The sequence below is a fragment of the Elaeis guineensis genome, chromosome 6, assembly GCF_000442705.2.
Source record: "Elaeis guineensis isolate ETL-2024a chromosome 6, EG11, whole genome shotgun sequence".
Lineage (NCBI taxonomy): Eukaryota > Viridiplantae > Streptophyta > Magnoliopsida > Arecales > Arecaceae > Elaeis > Elaeis guineensis.
In genome coordinates, this window is record NC_025998.2 from 1 (window position 1) to 6197 (window position 6197).

The following is a 6197-nucleotide window of genomic DNA, read 5'->3' on the forward strand; positions in this document are numbered from 1 at the left end:
AGCCTAACATGAGATATCTATGTGTAACAGAAACCTTGATTTTTGAAATTTCCATCTTATGACATTATGACTCTTTAAAACATTGAAAAAAATATATATAATTTTTATTTGAGCAGCAATCAGAGTTTCACAGAAAGATACTATCGTCTTGAAAGGAGATTCTTGATACCCTGTAGGAGGACTTGAACCTCTAGTCATAGATGATTATCTGATCCATAGTAAAAGAAAACAATAATTAACTAAACAAAGCGATATCTAGATGTTTATCATACCTGCACTTTTCAAACATAATACCAACTAGTAGTGACATTAAGACAATTTAATGCCTGACACAACTAGTATATAATATGCAGCTTTAAATCTGGAGGATGTAATTCATAAATAGAACAATCATATATTTCTGATGCTATAACAAACAGCAATGTGAGAGCAAAACTTGTTTCAACTTTCAAGTTAGGAAAAGCAGGCAGCAGCATGACAAGAAGAATAAGGTTTATAAAATCTCATTTAATAATTCCTTTTCGTCAAGAAGTTCTCTTGACTCAAAAGCATTCAGAAATAAGAAGATATCAAAAATATCATTACATGAAAGTAATCATTCCATGAATTTTATGGCGACCTGTAAAAAAGTTAGGAAATAAGGTTTGGCATGCAGCAACTATTTGATTGATTCCCAAAATATGGAAAAAAGCAGGTGTATAACTGTTATATGGCAAACAAGAGAGAATATGTGTTTGCTTCTTAATCCAGTTTCCTCCTGCACCTCCCACAGCTCCAGAAAAGATCTCTTTAGACTGCTGAACAGGAAAAAGAAAAAGGAAAATATCATTCAAGAACACTAAGAACTTTTTTTTTAGTTACATTGCTAGAACAAATACTTGAAGAATGAACAGCATTGGTAATTTTCAAAAAAAGACCAGCAAATGTTGATACACAATACTTCTCTTGCACCGCAAGTCCCTACAAAGGTTGGATGGAGTACCATAAATGAATTGCACAAAATTAACATGCATGTATACATGATGATTAGTATGTAAACTGATCATTGAAATTTTATTACAGTAAAAACTGGGAAAGGCATGTTCACATGCATGTCATGATAAATATCATCTACAAGAAGATACTTCTAAACTGTGAAGTTTATTCCAATTATATTCGGAAAAGTTTATTCCACTTCTAAAAGATAGTATTATGACATCATAATATATTAATTATTCCCATTGCTTTATCTTATAACCAGCAAGGAACCTAAAAAACCACATCATCACATTTTGATGTAAATATTGGTATTCTCAGTATACAACCAAGAAACTACCGATAAAAAACTATATAAGAGTACCATAAAGAAATTTTGGGGAAAAAAAAGAGACACAACGTATCCTACAGACATCTTCAAATGTTACCATTGCAATTATATGCCAATAATGTTCAAATAATTTGATTATTGTATCAACATTACAAGTAGTTAAGGTAACACCTATTGGATATGGTTACAGTGTAATATTACTTCAAGAAGATATAGTGACAACATAGAATTTTGTAATGTAGATGAGAGATGTGTCTGATAACTTTCTCAGGTTCTTATTGTTTCTTCAAGCATTTTGTAGAATATTAGGAATCTATTAAAAGCATTTGGAAAGATATGTCACTATGAATTGGCTTACTAATGTGGCATGGGGACCAAGACCAACAAATCTCATTATAAGAAAGACATTAATGGATCCATCAACAGATACATGTAAAAAAAATTATTCAGTTAAAGAGTCAGTTTCAGCCAAATTACTTAGATGAGATATAAAGATTGTGATTCTACAAAACTAAAGCATATATGTTGTAGCTTATGCAGAGAAAGTGGAGCAGAGAAACTAACAGTGCAGCCACATATCTCACTGGCTCTTGTCCAAGGATTGCAATCAGATGTCACAGTGTGGCTGGGTGATAATTATAGAATACAAGGGACAAGCATGATGTGTGCAAGAAGCTTGATACAAAAAAAACCTTCATGGTGTAAATAATTTCACATTTCCTACAATCTGATTTTCTATGCAACATAAAAAAAGTTTATTTGCATAAAGATGAAGAAGTTTATTTGCATGTCATACTTGAGCTACTGAAGAAAAGAAAATAAGGCTTTCAAAGAAGTTAAACGGTACGAAATTTTCTGGCGAAAGGTATAAGCATCATGTGGTAATCAATATTTTTTCATTATGGTGAACTTCAAGAATCTCAGCATACTCCTAAGACTGGAAATTGAGAAATGAGTAACCAATATCAATAATATAATTTATTCTGAAAAAGGAAACCAGTTATAGACCATGGTAAAATAACAATGAAGATCATAGTAAACTTTTAGAATCTTATGCATACTCCTATAGAGCGCTGCAAATCCACACAATGTTATACCATGATGTTGTGGGGAATGTACATGGTTGAGTTTATCACAGTAACTTCAACTACTGCATAATGATATTTTATATAGCACTGCATCTTTTGGTTTTTCTACCAAACCCAAATTATTGCACATTAAAATGTTCCCTGCATAATTCATAACTGCCACAGATGTTTAATAGTGCAAAGTTCAACTTCTACAAGGGACTGCGAGAGGACAAGTAAGTCCATTGGTTGTCATGCTTATATTGGGATTTTGTTCCTAGTTTATCCTTGTATCATATTCCAATTCTAATCCAAGTTAGGTTAGGTTGAGTCTTAGACTCAATATACAAGAGTTTGTTTTTTAGTTGAAATAGGATAGTTGCATTTTTGTCTTGCAGTGGAAGAGAGAGTGTGCAGTTTTTTAAGAGATGGAGAGTACTCTTCTTGCTGAGGTGAGGCATTTTTGAGAATAGGAGCCAAACTCATTGTTTTGGCCTTCATTTTCTTTCCCATAAATTTGTTTCTATCCCATTTTTTTCTTCCACTACCCTTGCTTGAATTAATTGGTGTTTGTTTTGGATCTTGGGCTAGTAGATCTGATCTACATTGAGTAGCAAACAACTAACTCTACAAAGTATTCAATAGAAACTAGTTTTTTATCCCGTGCATTGAGCGTGGGTTATAAAATCACATAAGTTATTATTTGAGAAAAAAATAAAGAGTTATAATGATAATAATGTGCATTTTCTTTACCATAAATTTGTTTCTCTCCCATTTTTTTCTTCCACTACTCTTGCTTGAATTAATTGGTGTTTGTTTTGGATCTTGGGCTAGTAGATCTGATCTACATTGAGTAGCGAACCATTCTGCAAAGTATTCAATAGAAATTGCGTGAGGAGCTTATCACTCAACCGTACATAAAAATGTAAATTTGGAAGTAGCTACTACAATACAAGCTACGTGGCTTTAATTGCTTTGCTAGTTTGCAAGTTACATGCATCAATTTCCGAAATAATCGATTGGCGACCAATTGAAAGCTTCTCTCATGCGTTCTTCACAGATCTGAGTACCTTCTCGGACCAACAGAAGCTTGTCTAAACTTGAACATTATTCTGGGAATGGTGTAGTTAAATTCCTTAAAATAATCAATTGATTGCATTAATAGTTCTGATCACAAACGAGCGGAGGCTCATCTTTGAAACAAAAGAATGCACGAATACATCTTCTAAGTACTACAAACCAAATGGAAATTGAGCAAACATCTTGTACTAATTTAAAGAGTTTTCTTTCTCTATGGTAATTGTAAGAATTCTAAGATAATAATGGTGAAAAAGGAAGTACATAAGTTGCATCAAGTTCATTGCATTTCATGATGGCAAATTATTTTCGATTAACCTTTGCTGCCTTGTGTTAGGGAATTCAGCTTTTAACCAGAGAGGTTCCACAATTTAATCTCTTTATGTTTGCGGGATGGAAACCAAAAATAAATGGACACAAAACAAAGCTGAGCCTCAAAACATTTCATCAAGAACCACATCAAAGAGGTATTCTTTAAACCCTGATAAAATATCAGAATAAATAGATCGTCGAAAGAAAAAGAAATCGACGGAGATTAAGGAATGCGATTTGTTCTAAAAGATTAAATAAACGTACAAGATTATTCCGATATTCCAGCAGAAATTTGCAGTAGAGATCCGAGCGAGATTTGGATGAATCGAACTGGAATCGTTTCAAGGGGAGGAATAGAGCTCCGGGAGGGAGAAGAGAAACCCTAGCTTCGATAGATCAGACCTAGCTGAGGGCTTGAGGAGGATGGACTGCTGGTGGCGGCACCGGAGGAAGGTTTGGTGGTGGGATGGGGAGCAAGATGGGGAGAGGAGGGGGGGAGAGTGTTGGGAAAGAGGGAGGGAGGGAGGTATACCTATGGAGAGGGCGCCTCTGAAGTCAACTATGACGAGATCGAGGGCGGGATCCCTGGATCTCAGAGATCCAAGTGCACGGCGGAGAGGGTGAGGCCAAGATCAACGACAGCGGAGATGTAGAGATCGAGTTCGGCAAGCAAGTGATTCGAGAGCGAGGTCCGCGGCGTCAAGACTAAGGGCGGCGAGGCCGACGGAGAGGTTGAAGAAGGCGAAGTCGATGGCGCAAAGGTCGGCCGCGAGCGCAATGGCGATGGCGGTAGGGCGAGGGCGAGATCTGAGCAGGAGAGGGCCCCAAAACTACTTGATGCGCGCGATGGAGAAGGGCAAGGCAAGGCTGGAGTCGACGAAAACTAGCGTATCTTATCTTTAAGCCCATCGTAAAGGCCGGTATTTGTGTACCATATCGTGAGAACCGTTTCCCTCGATTGTGCGTTACTCGTATCCGCGAGTGAGGGTCGTGCATTTTGATGGGAACTAGTGACTAATTGGGATTTTTTTTTTAATATTTTTTTTTTAATATTTTTTTTTATTTTTTTAATTTATTTTTTAAAATATGATTGTTGGATAAGGTGGCGAGGACGTGACAAAATTGCATGTTGAACTTGAAGTTTTAAATGATGTGGATAAAATATTTAAAATTTAATTTTAATTTTAATTTTAAAATTAAAATCGTATGTTAAAGATGTGGTTTTAATTTTAAAGATGAAATCGTATCTTCAAGATACATTTTTTTTTTTCATTTTGGAGCGGCATTAGCTTCTTTTTTTGTTTTGAAACGCCGTTGGTTTTTTTTCATGTCCGGCTTCATACCAGATCAGGAGGCTTCGTCGGGACTGGAGAGGGAGGAGAGGGGGACCGTCGGTCGGCCGGGGCAGTGGCCAAGCGGTGGGGGCGGTGACGTGCGGCATCGGGTGGGGGCGAGGGCATGGGGTACGGACGCAATGGTTAGAGGAAGGCGGAGGGGGTTGCAGGGGATGGGTGTGTTTTTGTGTTCACGCAGATGACCGTCGGGGCCCGAGAGGAGGGGAGAGGGGTTGGTTGTCGTGCGGAGCTGAAAGTGGATGATGGGTGCGACACGAATGGCGGCGAGACGAGTGTGATGCGGAAGGCCACAGCAGGTGCCTCGCAAGAAGAGAGAGAGGCGGCCATGACAATGGGACAGAACGGGCATGGGGCCCATGACAAATGGCGTAGAGGACTGCGGCAGGATGGGGCCATAGGTGCCGCGCTAGAGGGGGTGGGTGCAAGTCAGCCAGCGGTAGAGGAAGGTCAACCGAAAGGGTGGGAGGAAGGAAAGAGAGAAACGAGAAAAAAATAAATAAATAAATAATAAAATATTATTATTATTATTATTTTATGAATAATAACATATTATTATTTGATTAATAATAAATTATTATTATTATTGATTAATAATATTATTTTAAAATATATTTATTATTAAAAATTAATAAATATAAATTAAAAGAGAAAATATTGCAAGAGAAAAATAAACTGAAATCACACTAGACAAACGGAGGGTGCAGGTGGGGGCTTCATCGGGACAAGAGAGGGAAGGAAGGGAGGGTAAAAAATAATATTTTTATTATTAAAATATTATTATTTGATTAATAATAAAATATTATTATTTACTTAATAGTAAGATATTATTATTTGATTAATAATAAAATATTATTATTTGATTAATAAAAAAATATTATTATTTGATTAATAAAAAAATATTATTATTTAATTAGTAATTAAATATTATTATTTTATTAATAAAAATATTATTATTTGATTAATAAAAATATTATTTTTATTAATAATTATTATTATTTGATTAATAATAAAATATTATTATTTGAGGGGATGTTCCTTTTCCACCACCATCCCCCCACCTTCCCAGCTCCGATGAAGCTC

General features: G+C 35.8%; 1 long non-coding RNA gene across 2 annotated transcripts; it reads right to left on the reverse strand.

Annotated features, from left to right (window-relative positions):
• Positions 1 to 6: 6 nt before the first annotated feature.
• On the reverse strand, positions 7 to 4665 carry LOC140858386 (uncharacterized). Of its 2 annotated transcripts, none has more exons than XR_012141937.1 (3): positions 4027 to 4665; positions 3127 to 3239; positions 7 to 797 (listed from the first exon to the last, which is right to left on the reverse strand). It is a non-coding gene; the product is annotated as an uncharacterized lncRNA (long non-coding RNA). The 2 variants fall into 2 exon arrangements; XR_012141938.1 differs by having other exon boundaries at positions 4295 to 4661.
• Between the last annotated feature and the right edge of the window lie 1532 nt (positions 4666 to 6197).